This window comes from Cupressus sempervirens, chromosome 11 (genome assembly GCF_028749045.1).
Source record: "Cupressus sempervirens isolate cs-2001-9-10 chromosome 11, ASM2874904v1, whole genome shotgun sequence".
In the NCBI taxonomy this organism is placed as follows: domain Eukaryota; kingdom Viridiplantae; phylum Streptophyta; class Pinopsida; order Cupressales; family Cupressaceae; genus Cupressus; species Cupressus sempervirens.
Window position 1 is genome coordinate 798821192 of NC_143128.1, and position 23781 is coordinate 798844972.

Below are 23781 nucleotides of genomic sequence, written 5' to 3' on the forward strand. Positions count from 1 at the left end.
ATAGAGTAGAATGAGGATCTAGAATCAGCAATTAAGGATTGCAAGTCATCAGACCAAGACATTCTTCTATACTTTCTAACCATTGTATTGTGAGAATGGAAATCCTATGTTGATAGGTTGGCCTAATAGCTATATTGGTTTAATAGCCACATTGTAGATCCTTAATAGGATTGTCAATCCTTTTGCAGGCTAACATTCCAAGTGGGTGTTTTGTAAATCCTTTAACCAGGTCACTTTTAATAGGGTGTAAAGTCTTTAATAGGACATGCCTTTCACAAGGCAGACAATTGGAAGTGGTCAAACTTTTTAACCTTGAATAGTTACATATTGTTGCAGTGATACTTTGTAGGTGTCATCCCCACCCCAGTTTTACCTTCTCATTTTGGAGGGTTTCTGGGTTACCAAATTCTTGTGTTATCTATTTTCATGCATGTGTTCACTTTTATGTTTATTAGATGGATTAGATGCATGTGAATGTTTTTATTTAAAAGGTTTTGAAAATGTTAAAGTTAGTTACTTTTGATTCACACCCCCCCCCCCCCCCCCCCCCCTCCCCCCACTCTCAAAAGTAAATCTTCCCACCTATAAATTCAACAATTGGTATCAAAGCCAAGTTCTCACAAGGAGGAGCCTTACAACTTGGAGAAAAGATCTAGAAATGGAAGTCTACAAACTTGGGAAGATCATAAAGAATCAAGAAATTGATATACAACTTGCTTTACATGCTTTAGAAGAAGCAAGGGAGGAACTAAGAAAATCCTTAAAGAGAAGAAGAGACGTTGCCATAGCTGACAATGATACACAATACAAGGAGATTGACACCTCGAAACTATTTTCAAATGGATATTCCAAAGAGTTTGATGTAGCAATAGCAGACCAAATGGAGAAGAATAGAGTTCAAGCAAAAGAAATCAGAACACTCAAGATTGAACAAGAATCACAAGCCATGATGCTCTGTGAAGTGACTGAATAGAAGAAAAGATCCATTGAAGATAAGGATATGGTAGAAGAAGACAAGAGTAACCTTGCCAAAAAATTGGAAGAAAATTTAATTGAGCTTGCAAGAATTTCAAACATCCAGCTAGACACCCTAAGCCAAATGATGAATGCACATCATGAATTGAATGTCAAGGACATTGAGATCTCTACATTGAAAATGAAAAATGAACAACTACAAAATGACTTGAAAAGAGAGAAGGAGATTTCAGAAAGCTCCAACAAACCCAATGAGGCCATCAAGTATTTTGGGCAAGTACTAAGATCACCAAGGGCAAGTAATGATACTTCAAGACTAGGATACATCAGCACTGAACAAGGAGAGTCATCCAAAATTGCAAAAGAAAGAAGTAACAAAGGTAAGAACACTAAACCAAATTGTCATTTCTATGGTTTTAAAGGACATACCTCTAATGTATGTAGGAGCAAGAATTCCCAACCCAAGAATGAGAGTCACTACTTTAAGTACAACAAGCAAGGACATCAAACACATAACTACAAGATTAGGACTATCAAAACACCAAGATTTGAAGGTCACTACTAGAATTGAAAGAAGTATGGACATAGAGCTTTTGAGTGTAGATCAAAGCCTATGTGGACACCTACTTAGTCAACAAGAGGAAATAACCATGGAAATCACTACAAATGGGACTACAACACCAGGTATAGCTATCATTACTATTAGGAATATGGTCACATTCCTAAAAATTGCATAAGAACACATTTTAGTGGAAACTATAGTAGATGGTTGAGTCAAACCACATGTTTCAATTGCTTGAAGACTGGTCATATCAGTAAAAATTTCCCAACAAGGTCAAAGGCACCCAACCCAAAGAACAACAAAGGTAAAGAGAAGGTAGATGTTGAACACATCAAAGGAGAAATGAAAAAGACATGGAAGAAGAAAGATGGGTGTAGCACATCAAATGAAGGGATCACTTCACCTAACAAGTCAAGTGATCACACTTCATCAAACTAAACAAAAGGAAGGCATGAGGGACTGATTTACAAAGCTTTATCATACACTAGTTCCTAAACAAGCAAAGTACTAAAAGGAAGAGAACAACATGAACAAAGATGCAAAGTTAAAATTTCAAGATTTCACAAGTGTTGTTGAGTTGCCTTCAGATGTCGAGTAAAATTTCAACACATGCTAAGTTGACTATCAAAATAGTAGAAGCTGAATGATCAGTTGGAGCCAAGTTATTAGTAGAAGTGTAGTGGAAAGAAATTTTAGTTGAATCCAAGTGGACAATACTCATATGGATTCCAAGTGATGAAAAGCCAATGGAAGCAGAGTAATATAGAAATCCTTCAGAAGTTGAGTGGACAGTTGTAAATGCACTTAGCATTAAATGTAGTGAAAATAGGGTATATTATCATGTTTTCAATCATTTTTCTTCACTACAAACAAGAAAAAAGATGAAAAAGAGTGCAGAGAAACTTCATACCAGAGAATCTAGTATTTAAGTAGATTTTAATAGCATTTCAGCATGATTTCATTGATTTTGAGTATTTACATTTGTGTCAAGCTACGCAGTTTCAAAATTTCTATGTACAAACCCTAGATTGCATGAATCGCTTCTAGCTCTAGGAAAACTCAGGAGAAGGAACTATTTGAGGTCCATCTTGTGTCCAATGAACTGAAATAACCTAATTTCTGCCCAATACCAGAAGCAGCATATAAAAATGACCTAGCTGGAGCCCTATCTATCATACCCCCTAAGGTAGTTATGGTTCAAGATGTAAGAAGATGTTACAATTGCAAGATTAGAGCTGTAGACACCCAAAAATTGGCAAAGACCTAAATTATGTAATTCTGATCAATCAGTGCAAATTAAACAAAAAATCATCTATCAAATTAATAAGACCTAAATCAACTTCAAAAGAGGAGGGAAGAAATTCAAAATCAGAAAATGAAATTCAAAAAAAGAGAGGGAAAAGACAAACTTTTGAGAATAAATGGAACTTTTATTAAATAAATAAATCCATTTATTCTCACAAAATGAAAATCCTCCTTTTATATAAAGAATTAAAATAAATTTAAATTTAGCCATAAATCATGACTTTTTGGGCTCCTCCTTTTGTCTCTCATGAGACATTTTTGTTGAAAATAAAAGTCATATTTAGCCACAAAACAATACTTTTTGGGCTCCTCCTCTTGTCTCTCATGAGACATTTTTGTTGAAAATAAAAGTCATATTTAGCCACAAATCATGACTTTTGAGATCCTTCTCTTATCTCTCATGAGAAAATTTTTGTTGACATGAAAACCACATGGAGCCTCCAATCAAGACTTTTGAGATCCTCTTCTTGTCTCTCATGAGACAATTTCAATTTCACTTCTATCCACCAAGTGAAAGGTAAAATCCAAATTCTTACCCCAACCCCTTCTAAAATCTTATAAATAGAAGGAGATTTCAAGACCAAAGGGACCCAAGTCTTAGGCTTTTGCACTATAGGCACATTTTGATTCATCATTTAACATTCTTATTGTAGCATTTTCATAGCATTTTAGCATTATTTTGTGTTATTTAGCATAATTTATCGCTTGTTAGCTTGCATGTATCCATTATAGATCTATATTTTAAGCATTCTCCCATTCTAGAACTATCACTAAGATGTTGGTCTGAGAGCTATTTTAGTAGTTGTAGTTATGGAAACATGAGATACTTGTAGAGATTACATTTTGATGATGATATCTTGGGTTTAGTTTAGTTTTTCATCAGTCCCTTTGCATTCTACACTAAGGTTTCATGAATACACATTTACACCATGTACAAATTGGCACCTACCTTGGGGCTTCGTATTAAAGCCTCTCTATTCTTCAAGTTTTCTTGCTAATCTATTATTCTTCTTTTAGATCTACTTTTTCCCTTGGTTTTGGTGTAGATCTGATCTTTTGTAGGTTTTATAGCATGTGAGAAGCTTCATATTGAGATCAAAAAACTTTCAAAGATGTTTCCAAGCTCAAAAAGATCAGATCAACCATTCCCCTGACATAGCAGCACTTTTACACACTGTTTTAATGCTTTCGCCTATTTTTTTAATGCATTTGAGCATTCTTCTAGTGCATTTGATCATTCTTATAGAGCATTTGAGCATTCTTATAACACATTTGATCATTCTTATAAAGCTTTTGAGCATTCTTATAACGCATTTGATCATTTGTATAGAGCATTTGAGCATTCTTATATCACATTTGATCATTCTTATAGTGCATTTGATCATTCTTATAGAGCATATGATCATTCTTATAGTGCATTTGAGCATTCTTATAGTGCATTTGATCATTCTTATAGAGCATTTGATCATTCTTATAGCACATCTGATCATTCTTATAGAGCATTTGATCATTCTTATAGAGCATTTGAGCATTCTTATAGAGCATTTGATCATTCTTATAGCTCATATACCATTTTCTGTAATGCATATGATGTTTTCTATTATACATCTAATCTGAGCTATTAACCTTCACATCTGATGTTCAAATATGATTTCTAGTTGTTTGTAGGCCTCATCTAAGCTATGAAGAACTCTCAAAGATTACACATAGTGCACAACAGGAATGAAGACCCTCATAAATGTGCCTAGCCTTTGCTAGCTTCAAATCAGGTAGGTGAACCTCAACTCTCATCGATTAAAAGTGTGGCATTCCTAAGTTTTCAAACATAGTCTAATAAGAACATTAAATCTTGTTGATCTAATAAAGAAGTAGGCCTATGCTCTCATCTCCTTCAAGTTGAGTAGAATGCCTAACCTTCTATAAATATTAGTCACAATTGAATGAGGAAAGAACTCACACATAGTCTAAATAAGAGCCCCTCTATTTTCAGTAGTCTAAATAGGAGCCCCTCTATTTTTAGTAGTATAAGGGCTAATAACTAATCCTTTGTGTTTGTCATGTTTGGGGAACCAAAAGAGTAGAGATATGCTCTCACTCTTCTCAAGTGCTCAGATTCCTAGACCTGTTTGTGACTTCCATTTCTTGCTTTTCAGTAGGTAGGATTATCTAGCCATAGAAGGGCTACCTCTCAAGTTGCCTTAGCAAGGCCAGTGAGAGGGATTGCCCCCCAATCTTGTATTCCTAATCAAATGCAAGCCACTTGTGTTTGTAACATAGCCTTCCTCTAGTAGTCCCACAAGATATTGTGACAAACCTCTCGAGTATTGGGGGGAAGCTCTCTATCACATGAGAGGTAAATCTAAACACAATTGGAATAGTAAGACCCATTAGTCACCAACCTTAGATAACCTTGCTAGGAAGCCATTTTATTTTTGTTTCTAGGTGCCTACGATTTTTAATTTCATTTTGATCTCACTACTATTGTGCTTGAAAGTGCTTTAAAACTTAATAATGAACATCAGTGCAGATCATAAACCTTCCAGAAGAACAAACCTCAAACTGGTATCGAGAAACCAAGTTTAAAACAAAGACATTATTGAACAATCCTTAAAATAATGCATATACTACATAAAATAGTGCTTCTAAACATTACTATAATGCTTTTGACTTCTGTTATAATGCATACACCTATAAAATAGTGCGTTTGAGACTTCAAACAGTGCATCTGATCCATGAAACAATGCATATAAAAGATAAAATAGTGCATTTGAGCATTTAAATAGCACATATAAACAAAGAAACAACACATCTAATTATAAAATAGCACATCTAAGAATTCTTGTGACACATCTGAGAAAAAAAATGAAATAGACGCTATCTACAAACATTGTACTTGCAAACAAACAATAAATTTGGATACCTTTTTTTGTGATAGTATTTTACAAAGTCTAAATTTTTTTGTGTCTAATCAAAAACATCTTTTGAAAGAAAGCAAAGCTACATCATCATCAACCCAATAGTTACCATTACCTCACTTTGCACATCAAGCTAGGAACATTCAAAAACACACATGTGTACTTGACTTTGCAAAAGTGAACCTTATTCTATCAACATTGGTGAATACCTTGTCCAATTTAGCTTGTTGCTACAAAAAAATCATAGTCAATGAAAACTTTCACCTTTTGAGGAATGCCTGGAAACTAAAAGGATCCAATTTACCTTTCTTGCCATTGCACAAAACAAGTGTCCCAACAAAACTGAAATTGTTGCCCATACGAGTGAGTGCTAGGATAGCAAGTAGAACCATCAAACACATAGAACCTCTAAACCTCCTCAAATATACTACAACAATAGATTTCTCGCCGAACATAATTACTTATGAGTCACCCTTGTTTGATTAAAATTTAGAATCCTTACTCTCAATGGGTTCATCTAATGCATGGGATAATAAAAGTATCGAAACTAAAATTGAATATTTTCAGCAAAATCTTGAACTTGTCGATATCATGGACAAGATTCTAGAAGAACACAAAGAATGATACATACTCACGTTAGCATGACAAGCTGCAAAATTACCGTCTGACTTTGATATGACCAACCTAAAATGAGATGAAGAAGAGTCACCTCTAGATGTAGTCACACAAAAATTGCAAGACTTAAAACTAGAAATGGAAAAGATGAAAAGAGGAAAAACACAACCTATAGAGTTTAGCCTCGAAAAGGTGTGTCCCCTACCATTCGATAAAAACATTACCTTCACACTTTTTCCTCCAAATGTGTAGATACCAAAGTATGACAAATACTTTGGCATGATGGATCCACAAGATCACCTGAGGAAATTCTATACACTAAGCATGGATTTTGTCCATGACACAACATACTTAATTCATCTATTTCCTAGGAGCCTCAGGGGACAAGACATGGAATGGTTCACCAAACTACCCTCTAATATCAAAAGCTTCAATCAATTGACCTCCATTTTTATCACCCAATATTCTTACAACATTGAAAGAAAGGTTATAATGATTGATCTATATAACACAAAACAACTCCTAGTTGAATCATTCAAGACCTTCCTACAATGGTGGAGGCACATGTTTGCTAAATATCATAGAGACATACCGAATATGGAGAAGATAGATCTATATCTTCATCAATAGTCTCTCAAAACTAATGAATTATTGGCTCCAACTCCAAGGGCCTAAAGATTTTAAAACCACTTTAGAAAATGTGGCTAAAGTGGTAGAAACCTTGGTAAACAATGACATAATTAAATTATCTAAAGATGGTAAAGGTTTCTCCAACAATTCCACACAAATGCACAATTCCTCTGATGGGTCCATTGATAAACAAAAATCGTGGTTGAGAAACAATAATAAAAACATTACACATGATGGAGTAGTTGAAGTCAATCATGTCAAAACTCAAACTCAACCCCCTTTAAATCAACCAGGTCCTAGTGTCACACCTTGACACAATAATGTCTGCCAATTTTATTGATGTAACACAAAGACTCCCTCTATGTCTAACCAAAAAGTGGCTTACAATCAAGCTCCTACACCACAAAGATATCAGTCTTCTGATATGTTGGGGTTTGAAAGCTACTAGACAACAAAATATTCAATACCAGAATGCTGACACTCATATAACCTAAGGATCAACTAATTCCTATTATCAGCTACAATGAGCAAACCATTTGGACCCAAATTCAACAAAACCATGGGCAGTTTCCTACTCTTTAAGCTCTGCGAAACCAAGGTGGGTATACCTAGGGATGATTCTTAGTGCAAACTATTGTGTAGAGATTCTTTTAGTTTCATTTTGATTCTCATCTATTACCTACTAACACATGAGTAGTTTATTTCACTTCTTTTAATGTTCTCAAACTTGTATGCATCCCTTATCAGTAGATCTGGTCATCATTCTCCTTGAATTTACAAATATTCCTGACAATAGCAGCTACCTAAGATTTAGAGAATAGATATAAATGAGTACTGACCAGCATTTATAACCTTGAACAATATTGAATGAAAAATGATTTTGATTTTATAATTGGTTTGATATGCAGTAGCAAAACTCATCCTTGTTCACCTCTGACTTATGAGACCAGTGCCTTATCCATTGGGCATAAAATTGACTATTGGTGAGAGATCTAATTCAAATAACTTGTAAATGATTTAATCAATTATAATCACCCATTCCCATTCTTATGAAGTATCCTATTCATGGATTCATAAACCCTACTAATTTACTGAAGCATTTCTATAATTCCTTGAATTAAAAGCAACAATGAAATCAGTATACAACCCATCTAGATTGCATTCAGTCAACTTAAACCTTATTTAAATGATTTCAAAGTAGATAAAAACATAAAATGGAGATAGGAATTGATGACACAAATATATTTCAAATACCCTTTTGTATTATCCTTTTATATGACTAATACAATGACCAATAGGAATCAATTGAAAAGCCTAAAGCATATTGCTTTTTCAGTCATTTCAATATCTATTAGAGAGTAAAATTAGAAGCTAACTTAAAACACCTACATACTATTGGGCCGACTGAATTTACTTTTCTTGATAAACACAAAAATTCTACCAGTTTCAAACCATTAAATTTCCTTGAAAACTCACTTATATAAGCATGAGTTGCAACAAGCAAAGGGCAAACGTGATTGACAGGTGTCCTTTTACACCAATGAATATATTATCCCTTTACAAAAATATCCAAACACCTTAACTCAAAAAGAAACAATAAAAACAAATCACAGATGACAGTTGGAGCATGAAATCTTTAACTTTGTCTTTTTCTCTAACTGCTCCCTATTGGTAATGCTTTGATTTCTGTGATTGCTTGCCAAACAAATACTTCTCTTTTGGTGGGCCATTCACATTCCTTGACTATTGTTAATTCATCAATAATTTTATGCCACTTGGCATCAATAATCACCCTTCGTTCTATGGTAAACCTATTCATTTCAGTTTCAACCTTGAATAGGGTATCAATTAGTTCATTGAAAAGACACTCATTAATACCATCTTGGAAAATGGATACCACTTGTGGCAAGTCTATAATATGATCAAAAGAACTAGACCATTCATTAAAATCCTTTATCTTGTAATCATAATTAATAATAGAACAAATTAAAGAATAGAAACAATTAGTCATCACTTTCAATTTGCTTTGAATTACTGCCAGCTTCCCTATGAAGATTTGCAATAAGTCTTTTACTTTATCCATACCTTCCTTCACAGTAATAACTTTATCTGGGAGATCTAGCTTCTTGGCTAACAAGGGTATCAACCTATTAAAGAATTGCATATATGGCACCCATTGTTTAAAAATAGTCTCAAGCCATCTAATTGCATCCTTGCATACTTGTTCTGTAGATTGTAGATTAATGAATGCATTATAAGCATCTTGAGATATTCTTTTCAGAATGCTTATTCTATGATTTAATACATTTATCAAGGCATTTTTCTTGGTGGCATTGTCAAATTGGGAAACTTTTGTTTCCACATTAATCACAAGCACTGGCACTGTTACCCCTATAGGTATTTCTTCTATTTGGGCCTCTGCTTCTACACTATACCTTCTTTCTTCCTCCTGCCTTGGTGCATGTTCTGCCTCTACTACTATCTTGAGTTGTTCCTTGAGGGATATTATTTCTATTTCCAGAATTTTAATTTTCTCCTCCAACTCTTCTATTCTCTACTTCTGTACATGGATCATTTTGAGCTCTTCTTCATACATTCTCCTAATGTCAAGGCACTCATTGCACATTGCAGGTAACTTATCCTCAATTTCATCAACTTTTTCCTCATTCATGAGGGCAAAGTGTTTAACCAAACTAGAAATGTCTTTCCCAGTAGTGCTCTCCAATGTCCACACAATCATATTACCCTACGCAATCTCCTTTATATCCATCATTTTGGGCTTCTTAGTGTCAGGGGCTACACTCCATACTGCTAGGGTTTTTGCATCTATATTAAAACTTGAACCTCTTTTAAAACCTTCACTACTCGTGGCTTCATAACTGATGGCCTTGTCTTGTCTTCTCATTTGATCCAGAACAAAGGCCTTCTCAATATCCCAATGTGGTATTAGAATCATACCACTCCTATGTACCAACTCCCTGGCTTCTATAGTAGTCATTGTTTCATTCTCAGGATCATAAGCCAATAGTTTTTCAACTAATTCCTTATTCTTCTCTAGATCCTCTCTTGGCATGAGACTCAATGTGAGCTCATTTTGTTTAATCTTATAAAGAAAACTTTTAAACTTTGATGATTTAATGAAATCATCATCCTCCATGAATTTTTTAGATTGAATGAGCCTACCATCCAATCTTGATGCTGCAACCTGAAGATCAGTAGAGGCTTTCCCTACTTCTATAGCCCTTTGGTGTAAATAATTTTGCCTAATATATAAAAAATACTCACTACTCTCTGACATTACTTATAGGGCTCTGCTTACCACCTTTTCTGGGATGTGCATTTTCTTTTGTCTCTTATTTCCTTTTGGCACCCAAGCTGAAGTTGATGGTTGTTCCTCTTCTAACTCAATTTCCAATTGTGTATCTAGCTCAGGGGATTCTCTATTTACAATGGCTTCCTCTCCCTTTGGCTCATGAGGCATTTGTGACATAATGTGGTCAAAATTATCCACCATTCTTCTCAAGTTATTAGGATATGGAATCTCTATATAAAAACCCTTAAAATCAGGGTTGGTCCTCTTCAAAGCCTCCTCTACTCTCCTTGTTTCCTCATATTTCCTTAATAGCTCATCTGCCTCCCCTGTTGCTACTATGTTGGCAATTAGGTCCTCTACAGGGATTGGCTTTCTTGGAGGTAGAATGTAACCCCTAATGGCCTTGACCTCATTGGTAATGTAATTGTTAGGGTCATAAATCCTATAAGGCCCAGTAGCAAATTTGTACTTGCCTAAATACTCACTTAATTCCTCAAATGCATTTTTGCCTATTTCAAAATCTCCTACTTTAAAGGTTCTATAGACAAAAGTAGGCTTATGCAAAGAGGGAGAAATCATTTCTTTATTCATCAATAAAAATTTCCAAAAGAATTCAATAATAGCCAATCTAGGGGGTAAATATTTAGGCAGAAGATGAGGAGGTTGTGGGCATGCAAACACTCTGATTAAAGTGCACTCCTTAAACAAAAAGATACTCCCCCAATTATGATCTAATTTGGTTTTTTCATCTAAGAATGAGGGCCTAAGCAAAGGCTTCAAAATATTTGGTGCCCTAATTAAAGTATGATATATTTGCCTCATAATAGCTGAACTAAACAAATTAAAGAACACAAGGGCATTTGAATAATAGAAATCCTTATGCCAAATATGAGTCCAGAGTTGCATAGGTAACTCACCAAATTCATTAGAAGTTTGATCAATGAAGTCCCCACTAATGTATCCAATGTTGTTATATAGGATAAGGTGCATCAGCAGTGAATAATGGTGGAACTTGAAGCCTTTCAACTCTCCCTTCTTTGCATCACAAATTGACATGTGTATACTGTCAATGATGAAAACCACATAATCATACTCCTTATGGTGGAAAGGGTCCTATATATCACATGCCATCAAAAAAAGAGAACCATACACATGATCTTCTACACCATCACTTCCCAACACCTTATGCAACCCATACACTGTGTTTTTGAAATAATTCTTAAACCTACACAGAGGCAAAAAATCTCCCACCTTTTTTAATAGTAACCTTACCTTTTTTACCCTGTAAGGAATATGTGGCAGCATAACATTGTTCACAAAATAGGTTTTATGCCTATCAAAGTTTCCCTACAAATCTACAATGTCAATAGGTACATCCATTTTTCCTATTAATCCAAAGGCTTTAACAAAAGAAGTTCTATCCAATGTGCATAATACACTCCCATTATGCCTATGGAATGTTCTAGTTACTAGATTGTAGGAATTCATTAGAGCCTTCAACAAATCAACATCAATGAATACTTTTCAAAATATCAATTTTGCCATGTTTTTGTTCCATGGGTTACACACTAGCACATTTTCTATTCTATTCTAATAGAACTACATAAAAAGATCATAACCAGTCACTCTAGGGCATTTAGCATCTCAAACAAAAACATATGGGTCTCAAAAAATATGGTCATTTGCAAAAATTACATTCGATGATCCTGGGAGAATTTTCAACCAATCCTCAGCATGCTTATTTGGTTTCCTAATTCTTGTCTTCTTCTCGATCTTAGCAGTAGATTTCTTCCTTTTTCCTTCAGGTGTGACCTCTACAACATTGTCACCCTCATCTTCAACTTTGACTTCTTCTTCATGCATCTCTTCAACTTCTTTGTCAGCCATGTTCTCTTTGAATTATATTTTGACTTCTTCCACAGTAACACAGAACACACAAAGCTCTACAATTTTCAAATTTCAGAATGGACTAGAAAAAAAGCTTCTTCATAGTGGAAAATACAATGACATTCAATCAAATCTTTGATATTTTAATCATACAAATACCAACTTTTTAATAAATTCAGCATGCATGAGCTTTAAAAATGTTAATGCAAGTTTTTAGCAAGGTATATCAACCGCAAATTCTGATCTAGGTGTACTTTTCAATGCTTTATTTTACTTGGATATGGTGATTTTGTCCTATTTTCTTACTTGGTATGACACATCAGTAGCTTTCCTTACAAAATTTGGTCTCCTATTCTTACGCTGAGTCAATCCTCCAATCTTCGTAACATCGAAAATGCCCTTGATGAATCTCTACGATCACTTAGAGATGCTTCAGCATACCCCAATCATAAGAACGTAATGATGTCTTAGCACTATATTGAAAATCCCTTTTAGGTTTTTATGATGCCCTTTATCCCATATGACCTTAAACCCTTTCACTTGATACTTCTATTTTTACGATTTAGGCTCTCATCGTATAAGCCTAAAACCCTTATCTTAGACTTCTTCACCTTTTATGCCTATATGCAACCCTGTACACTGTAAGATCTCAAACCTTCTCAACTAACATCTTCACTGTTATGATTTTACCATTCCTTGTATGACCGTAAAAAACCCTTGTTAAGACTTTCTCTTTACCCTTTATGCTCACATGTACACGTATCAGCGAAAAACTTGAAAAATTCTTCTACGTTGCTTTGCTTACTTCATTACCAGGGATACTGTGAGACTTCAAAATTTACCTTCCGCTCATATGCTCTTAGTTTCACCTATAGCATTGAAATACCTATTAGCTCTCTCTTGTTAATCCTTTACACCTTCATGGGTTAGCTTTACCTTGTATGCTCAGAGAGTCTTCTCAACCGACACCCCACTCTTACGTTTACCCTTTCTCATGAAAGCATAAAGCCCTTTCCTTTATTTCCTTCATTGACCATTTTATGCTTATACGCTGAGACTAAACTCATAACCACGAAGAAAGGATAAAACAACCCTTTGTTCATATGCTTACCTTGCAAGCGTAAGGTCGTAATGAAAAAATTTCCCTTTTCAAATATCAACAACCTAGATTTGATCTTTGAAAATTAAAAAATAACATCACCGTTGATTCTGTGCACATGCAAAATTCATACCTTAAGTTATATGCCACACGAGCTAGGCCCATCTGACATGGACGTCATGTCTCCATTGAATTCACTTGTACTAGAGCCCATTTGACAATTCAACAGGTTCCACTCGATGCTTTTACTGCTAGAGTAGGGCTTTATGGTTGTCCATGAGCTCAAAAATGTATGCACGTAAACACATTTGAACCTTAATTTCATTCTTACAGAAACCTTTTACCTGCAAAACCATAAAACCTTTCATGCACCCTTTCAGATCAAGCTTTATGCCATGCCAGGGTATCACGTCCTTACATTATCCATTGAAATGTATATGCGTAAGTCATAACTCAAAACTTCTCTGCCCTTTTGCTCAAACTTCTTACTCATAACCTCATAATAAAATTTTTCAAAGCGTAACAGACCTTTATGCTTCTTCACTTTAAGACCATTTGTATGATAGGGAAGCCTCTTGACACACCATTTCGCTATTACGAAAAACAAAAGTGTATCCCCGTAGAACATGAAATCCTTTACACTGTTACACTACATTATGAAACGTGACCATAGAAACAAAAGGAAAATGGTGCTCTGCTCTTATGTGAAACCATACACCATAAGACCGTTAAGGATGAAATTTAAGCACTTCACAAACCCTTTTCAAAAAATTGAAAGGAAACCTATGGTTTTTCATACTTAGGGCATTTTCATTGCTACATTAAGGGATAAACCTTGAGAATTTAATAGAGTTTGACAGCACATGAAACAGGGCACGACTAGGGCAACCTAAAATTTTAAAAACAAATAAGGAATGAAGACCCTAATCTGCTTAATTCAAAGACCTAAATGATTTTCTCCCAAATTTTCAAAAAATTTCTATACTATGAAAAATCATACCAACATGATATACCTAAGGAGTATACACCCATAGGGGTGTCCTATGAGAGTGCTTTACAAACACTCTTGGTCGATGACTTGATCATGTTATTAGAGGCTAAACCATATGAACCCCAAGTCAAACTGAAATGGTGGAACGACAAACACATTTGTGCCTATCATCACAATCGGGGGCATTTGACAAATAATTGTTTTTCCCTTAAGGGGGTCATCCAAAAATTGATAAATGATGGAACCATTGAAGTAAACAATCTCAGTAATAATGAAGACCATACGGCCTTCAAGAACCCCTTGATGAGTCATGAGAAGGGAGATTACTCCAAGGCCAATCAAAGCGCACCTCTACAAACCAAAGTTAACTATGCGCACCACTACGATAATACAATTGGCATGATTTCTAGATTTGATGACACTGTAAATGTCATCATAATTAAAGATAAAAAATAAAATGTAGTCCTCAAATGTCATCACCTGAGGCCAAGCATCCAAAATTATCCTACTAGGACCAGTGACAAATCCTAATCGAGTAGCTCCAAGTTCCTCCATGCACAAGAATAACCTAGTTAACCAATTACTAAAGACTCTGGCCCCCATCTCCATTTTTTAACTATTGAAAATCTTCCTAAAGCATAAAGAGATACTCACCAAAGCTTTACTGCCAAATGACCTAGATGTGAGTAGATTCCAAACATGGTCAGCAATTTAGTTGCTCCTCATTGCATGTCTTTTTCTACTCAAGATAACATGTCTATCATACAACCACAAAATTTGCCTTTGCATATAGAAGTATTCATCCATAGGAACTAAGTTAAGAGAGCATTGGTTGATGGTGGGGCTGGTCTCAATATTTGTACTCTCAATTTAGTGAAAGTCCTCAAGTATGCAAAGGATGCGGTTGATCCAAGAAAAAATATTACCATCAAGGCTTATGATGATGAAGAAAGATCCTCCAAAGGCATGGTCATATTACCAATCAAAGTAGGACTAGTTGTGAAAGAAATTTTCTATCAGGTTTTAGACCTACAATTAACTTATAACATTTTGTTGGGAAGACGATGGATCCATGACATGCAAGCCATTCCCTCCACCTACCATCAATGCCTCAAATTTCCATACATGTGAAGAGATAATTATACTTAGAGATCAACACTTTTCCTAGTATTGTAACTCACTTGTCCCTCATAATAGAGAAGAAGCTGATACACTGATAGATGCCAGTAGTCAGCCCATAGTTGTAGGCACTTCACACTCTACTAACCAAATGAGCAGCCACTTATCAACATCAACTAAGGGTAAAGAGAAAGTGGTTTGTTTGGGTCCTTCCATTCCTTCACCACCACCATCATCAAAAGATCATAAGCAACTACACTATGAAGAAATAGATAAAATAATGAAAGAATTTGATAGAAGCTGTAAGTTGCACCGTAAAGGGGTAGGCAAGTACTCAATCTACCTATTTGATCCGCCACTTTCTTCAAGGTCTCATGGAAAATCAACTTCCACCAAACCATATCATGTGCATTTTGTCAAGGCAAGTGGCACACCTCCAAACCCAGTGGAAGACATCAATCAATAGAACATTGACATCTCCTCTCACCTATATGGGAAAGGCTTTGACTTAATGAAAAAGATGGGATCCACGGGAGATGGTCCCTTAGGGAAAGGGGAAGGAATGATTGAACCTTTGATGGCATAATTCAAGTCCAATAAATCTAAAACAAGGGTAGAGTATGATGAACAAGACAAGACACAAATGTCTTCCAAAGCTTGCCCAAAGCATACTAATTCTTCCTCTTGTACATTGGTGTGGGTATCCAAACAAAAGGACAGTTATGCCCCAAAAAAAACTGATATCATAAATGTGAATTTGTCCCTCTCAAGTTCACATTCTATGGAGGAACTACCCATAAATGCCTCCAATAATGAAGACGATGATGATTCTAATCAATGGGAATTTGAGTCACTATCTAAGGAATCTCTCCATGACAAAGAATGTGATGTTTTCCACATACCCACCCCTAATAGTTTGTCTATACAAAGAACAACTCATAGTTCAAGATTCGCTTCACCAATAAATAGAACACATCAGGATGGCTTAGAAGATGATGAACACATTGAAGGGTTCCACTTTCAAACTTTATTCCCTGACTTCTTTCTAGTAGAAGTAAAAGATTATTACTATGAGCCTCTTGAAAGCTCTACTTTCCCTGACACTCTAATGTATGAGCCATCTAATGAAGTTATGTCTTTAAGCCCCGTTGAACCCTTCCCATACTACGAATCACTTTCCCTAGTCCATCCTAAACTCATTAACTAGGATATAACTGAGCCTCATCACCTCCCTCATTTTGAAACTAACCGTGAAGTTTTCATCTACCTTAATGCGGTTGAACCATCTTGTCAACAAAGAATGGAAGAAGAGCATATAGTCAGGTCGGGTATCAATCACCTTAGTCACACTAGAGCACGACAAGCATCCCATAACTTTATTGACCACCACCAAGTTGTGGCTAATCTTGATAAAAAGATGGAAACAAATAGAAGTGACGTATCCCAAGGTGAAAACCCAACTGTAGCATCCGCAGATGGGGTAATTGATACCTTGCCTGAACATTCTGAGGAGCTATCTTCTATTTTGATTGAGCTGACTAAACCAGTCCATATCGACATAGAACAAGAACCAAAGGTCATTTATTTGGAATAATACTTGAACCTAGAAGAAAGAAAGCATTCATTGAATTCTTTAAAGAAAGAAAAATAAAATTTGCATGGTCTTATGTGGACATGCCTGGCTTAGACCCAACCTTAATCCTCCACCATCTTAACATCTCTCTGGAGGTCAAGCTAGTAAGACAAAAACTTAGAAAGATGCATCCTCATATAGCCCTATTAGTGAAAGATGAATTGGAAAAATTCATCAGTACTAATTTCATCCGACCCCTAGTGCATGCATCATGGATCTCCAACATTTTCCCCATATCAAAGAAGAATGGCAACATACGCATCTATATCGACTTTCAAGATTTAAACAAAGCATGTCCTAAAGATGAGTTTTCCCTCCCTAACATCAACACCATTGTCGATCTAACAGTGGGACATTCCATGTTTTCACTCATGGATGGATTTTTAGGGTATAATCAAATCAAAATAGCACCAAAAGATCAAGAGAAAATAGCTTTTACTTGTGCATCGGGCATGTTTTGTTGGAATGTAATGCCCTTTGGGTTAAAGAATGTTGGGGCTACCTATCAATGGGCCATGACCACTATCTTTCATGATATGATGCATATCTTTATGGAAGATTATGTGGATGACATTCTTTCCAAATCCCATAGTTGAGAAGAACATCTTCCCATACTGGTTGTTGGCTCTTGATCTAACACTATTTAAACAACCAAGTATATAGGGTAAGATTGCATCTATGGGTAGCTATCTCAGATAATGGACACAATTCACCAAGAACCCAGGCCAACTATAAGGCTACACTCCTTCACTTCAGGCTCTACAAAACCTAGGTGGGTGAACCTCTTAGGATTCAATTATGTAACTAGTGCAATGAGCATAATCAAAATCTAGAATAGCAGATAAAACCCCTAAATCTTCTATACTTAACCAAGAAATCACAAGCATGAAACAACTAATAATATGACTCATGAAAATTGCAAGATAAGCGTGGGTTAAACATTGAATAACTTTCAACATAAAAGGGAAAATTGATTTAATATGTTGATATCAACAAGACCCAGGTATGGAAAAAAAACCTCATGATCCAATCTCTGATCAGTGCCTTATTTATTGGGCAATTAAATGAATTACAACCATAAATCTTCTAGAAATCTTAGACATATCTCTACATTAAGATCCCTAATCTATCCTTCACCTTGTGAACAGACATCTGCTTTAGATTTGAATCTCATACTCAAATTATCCCCTCATGAAATTTGCAAACCCTGTGATAAACACCAAGCAATTACATGGCTCTTTATTCCATATGCAAGACATTTTAACCACATACATTCCAAAATGAAATGCAACCTAATTCATTCTCTTGGTTCACAAATTAGAAGAAATTCAACATCCATGAATAGGAGACAAGATTCAGAATGAATTTAAAACCCTTTGTTGCACTTTATTTGTTTTCCTTGAAACCAAATACATGAAAAGATGTACATAAACAATTCACGAATCACCTAGCAAATCAGAACTATCTACATAAAACTCAAGCTGCTATTTAATAAAAGAGAGAATCCTAGGTGTGGTGTCTTAGTAGTGAGTGATTTTCTTCTCAAAACTAGAACCTCTTGGTTGAGAAAGAAAGGGAATGATATAGGAAGAAGGAATTCCCATATTTTCTCTACATCTGACATCTGTCCACTTGAAATTCCCTCTCTTTGCCATCAAAAGACTCTCTCTAATCTCTCTCCTCAACTCCCAGAATAAAATTATCATTATTTGTTTCTAAAAGAAATAAATATCTGAGATATTTGATTCACTATTATAACTGATTTTGGTGCCAAGTTGAATGCATGGTAAAAGGTGAAAAACTAGTTTAATATGGCCTTCACAATGCAATATAATCTTTCCCAGCTCTTCTTTACCACATTCAAGCTTTAAAAGGTCTTCAAACATGTTCTTTAACAAACTCTAATGCTCACTGATCCAATTTTCTTGTACTGTTGCCAATGCCCCAAATTTTACAAATTGGCTTATAGCTCAAACTAGTGAGGACCTGTGCATAATCTGACTTCATATTGGAAAATTTGGATTCTCCTGATTTCGGTGATATATTGGAGCACCTATTTTGGATAAAAATTGCTCCAATTATACTCATTTGAAAATCAGGTCCCATTTGTAGGTTTGCATAACATTTTGAAAAATTTAAAATCTTTTCCAAAGTCTAAACTATATTAAAGTTTAGACACTTATTTAAATGACTTGCACGTGATTCTTCTGAGAAAAATATTAAAATATTAATTTTTGAAAACTTTGATTTTTTCCTCCACTTTTCACTCGAGTCAAACTTGGTTTGACCATGCTTGCCGCATGTTAGAATGAGATTCATCCACCTTCCATCGTGTTAGTGACACATGTCATCTTCTCGCTATATCGCTATGCTTAACCGGTGAATAACTTTAGCTAGCGACATAGCGATATTTGTCTGATCTGCCACATGGCATGATCGGGTGCACCTAAAGTATCTGTTTGCCACATCACCACCTACCTTGGAATTTGTGCCACATGGCAGCTTTTTATTGGTTCAAAGCTCCACATTATTGCTCAGTCACACTTACAACCCTATTGACTGCCACTTGTCACTACCTGATTTGCTGCCAGATCTACAGGTGGGACCCATGTTGCATTTTGACCCTCACCAAATTTTGGAGGTTTTTTGGCAACTCTCTACCTCGCTAGCTGAAAAACCTTAGATTTTTCGGCTGGAAAAGTAGTGAGGTGCTGGATTTTGGAGTTTTCTGGTTGCCTTCTATCTGCTGATGTCATCGACTGGTTATGTGTTTCCATTTAAAATTTTATTTTTGACTGCATTTCTCTGACCAACCATGAGCCCTACCTCTACATGCACTTGGCTTCCAAAAGCCCCTTCTCTTTAATTCAATATGCATTGGCAATGATTTATATTTAAAAACTTAAAAAATATTTCCCATGATGAATGTGGGATAAAGCATCATTGTGAATTCTTTCTTTTATGCACCGTTTCCTTTAGAAATGGCATTTTTCTTCGCTTTGAGGTGGGTGGTAACCTCTTCCTATGCATGGGGCTTGTTTCCTTGGAAACTCTCTCCTTATGGGCTTTCTTTGTAGTCATTGCAGCTTTATCATAACCAATTTTAGGATTCAAAGCTGTAACAAGCATTAACGACTCTCGCACAAGTTGTACTATTCTTTGATTATTGGCCTTAATTCCCCAAACACAATTCTTTTGAAATGAATTTGTTGCATCTCCAAGTAATCTTAAAGACTGAAGTAAGGAACTTGCAATCAATGGCTTGTACACATTGAGCTCAAAGTGTCCATTTGATCCTCCCACTGTAATTGCAACATGGTTTCCCATAACCTGTGGGCAAACCATTGTCAAAGCCTCACACTGGGTAGGATTCACCTTTCCAGGCATTATGCTACTACCAAGTTCATATTCACCCAGCCCACAGCAAGGTCCACTTCCTAGTAGATGTATATCATTTGCTATCTTCATTAGAGAAGTAGAAATAGTGTTCAAGGCTCCACTAGTCTCAATAAAAGCATCATGTGTTGCCAGAGCTTCAAACTTGTTCTCAATTGTGACAAATGGCAACTTAGTTTGTTTAGCTACAATTACCACTATTTTAGCATCAAACCCATTTTTTTTGTTGAGACCAGTTCCAACTTTAGTCCCTCCTTGTGCAAGTTGATACATGTGAGGTAATGTGTTCGTTGCACGTTCAATGCCATATTTCACCTATGTAGCATAGCCACTAAATTCTTGTCCAAGTGTTAGAGGTGTTGCATCTTGAGTATGTGTATGCCCAATCTTCACAATATCTTTAAATTCACCAACCTTTGCATCCAATGCAGCATGTAGTTGCTTCAAGTTTAGTATGAATTTTGAATTCATTTCAATTGAGTGGGAAACGTATCATTTGAAAACTGAGACTTATTCACATGATCATTTGGATGTACAAATTTCTCACCATGTGCTTTCCCAAGAATCTCAGTAGTGTGATTTGCAATAACCTCATTAGCATTCATGTTACTTTGAGTCCCAGTACCAGTTTTCCAAATGATAAAAGGAAAATGACTGTTCACTTTTCCTTTAGCGACTTCTTGAGAAGCTTGCATTATTGCTTTGCCAATAGTTGGGTCTAGACCATACTCCATATTGACCTTAGAAGCACATTTTTTAAGAAAACTAAATGATCCTATAATTGGTTTTGGCATCTGCTCATGCTCTCCACCAATGTCAAAGTTCTGCAGCGACCTTTGAGTCTGTGCACCCCATAATAAGTTTGAAGTCTACTTTGGCATGGGGTTGTAGATTATGTTTTACAAGACAAAATTTCATCCTGTGCATGTGTGTATTTCTCTACATGCAAATCACATCTCCTTGCACTTCATCATTCTCTATTGGAAAATTTCCCATGTCTATGCATGGGATCTCTATTTTATGGCCGAGTCAGCTTTTTCTATGGCATGGACTACCCTTTTTTATGTGTTGGGCTCCACTTTTTATGTGTTATCTCTTGCCTTGACTACATGGGTTTTCTTTACTACCAACTTGGAATCTTTCTTCAGCTGTGAGTGGCTCTTGGGGGTCATCTCTCTTCTTCATGGTGTGGGATATCTTACCTAGAGTCATCTCCACATTGTTTGATTGTGTGGGTGTCTTATCCTCTGCTTGACCGCATCTCTTGATTTGTCTTGTTACTTTAAGTCAAAGATTTGATAGTTTTTCTTTTTTGCAAAGGTGTTGAGGCAACGATGAACAATTGAAAGCATACTTTTCCATTGCCACAGCTTCTTGAGCACTGAGACAATAAGCTCTTCTACCCATTCTATATCATCTTTGTTGAATTTTAGAGATACCCCGTAATATGGATTCCTAGGAGATGAAGCCTCTCTGGTTGCATATAAGTCTAGTTCATCATCCTTATCCTTAATCTTTGAAGATATAAACTCCTCTTGGGGACTCATACAGAGATTCTATATCCATATATTTCTATTGTCTAGCCCAATTTCAAAGATTAAACAATTAATAGAATAGCAAGGTCATTCAATGAGCAATCAACCTTATGTAAAACATAGTTCTATGTTTTCCAACATGAAATTCGCACAAACACATCACATTTACTACTCATTTGCAACAACTATGGGCCTCATTACTCCACTTTTGAAGACACCTTTGTTAACTTACTTCCTGGCTGAATGTGGATCTAATCATTAGCTGATGGTGGGCTTCTTTGTGTTGGTGACTATTCCTTATTTCCATGTAGTAACTTTGAATTATCCCTTGAGCATATGATCATACTAATTCCACACTTCCAAAGTATAAATACAAAAGCCATCTTAAAATCTTACCGATTGTCACAAATCTGATGAATTTAGTCGGGCCCCAATGTGGGTTCGACAAATTTTTTTTCGTTTCCAGACAACTTATATTCTAAACTAATCCATTGAAACTTTTATATTTATTGGAATCAAATTCAAGAACTGAAACAATCGTTTAGAACTTATTTACCCACTTTATGCAAACTATGATTTTTTGCTAACAGGTCCTGTCGGTTGGCTTTAAAAACTGATCCAAACACTTGACCGAGCTCTGACACCTGGCACATTGAACCTTTGTTTTGCATACTTGTACCATGTCCAATCTTATCTCATGAAAAATTCAGGGTCAAAAGATATTCGCTGTTAAAGTTGACCTTTCATAACTTCCTGCAAGAAAACATGTCAAAAACAATAAATTGGGTTCAGATTTAGCTTTGAAAACTGGGCAAACTGACACTTGGGAAAATTAAAACAGGGGAATTGATTCTTTGTCACAAGGAGAGTATGAATCTATGATTTGGGCTCATGATGAATAACAGGACGCGAATGGCAAGCAGTCAAAGTGGGCTACTTGGATTTTGCATCTATTTAAACAATGGCAGAAATTTCATTTTTTTCAAACGGAATGGACCTAGAGAAGTGTGCAAATGGATTTGTAATGACTTGAAAACTGGCACACCTAAAGTATTTTTAGAGTACAACACAATGGTACAAACCATTTGGTCTCATCTATCATGGATTTTAAGCTATAACATCGCGAACAGGGGTACCAAACAATCTTCTCTTGCTAACACCAGTAAAAAGATAAAATTTGCGTTTGGAATTGCATTTGAAAATTGACCAAACAAATTCCTCATGAGCTAAAACTTCAAACATAACAAGTCTCTAACATCTACAATGCAATGCAAAAGGAATTTTAGCATTTTGGTCAACTAGTCAAAAGTTATAGCACATCAAACAGGGCTTCCCAGAATTATGAATGTTTTTCGAATGTGTGAAAATAGTAACTGACCAAGTTTGAGGGATTTAAAACCTAGTCAAATGGATTCAAAATGACTCAAAATCTGAAACATAGTTTGTCTGGTATGGAAACTAGACATTCTCAAAGTGGCGTGTCACAAAACATTTTTGGGTGCAAGATATTTAGTAGCAAACACAACCTCCTTTCACTATCTAACACTTGGTGAAAATGCAGATTTGGAAATTACTCAAAACGGGACTTCACAGATTAGCTCAGAATATCAATTTATCATCATGGAACATGTGGACATACTAAATGGAGGGTGTTAGAAACATTAAACACCTCTTGTGCTTCTCAAGTACAATCAGGTACATGTGCACTTAAAAGCGTTTATAGGGCTCAATTTTCCCAATGATGCTCAAAATTAACCATGCAATTTTTAATGCCAATAGTGGGGATGCATGTCCCTTGCGGGCATG

General features: G+C 35.7%; 1 pseudogene; it reads right to left on the minus strand.

The window, feature by feature from the left end:
- Positions 1–19984: 19984 nt before the first annotated feature.
- LOC149531995 (fumarate hydratase 1, mitochondrial pseudogene) lies at positions 19985–21436 on the minus strand (annotated as a pseudogene).
- Positions 21437–23781: the final 2345 nt, after the last annotated feature.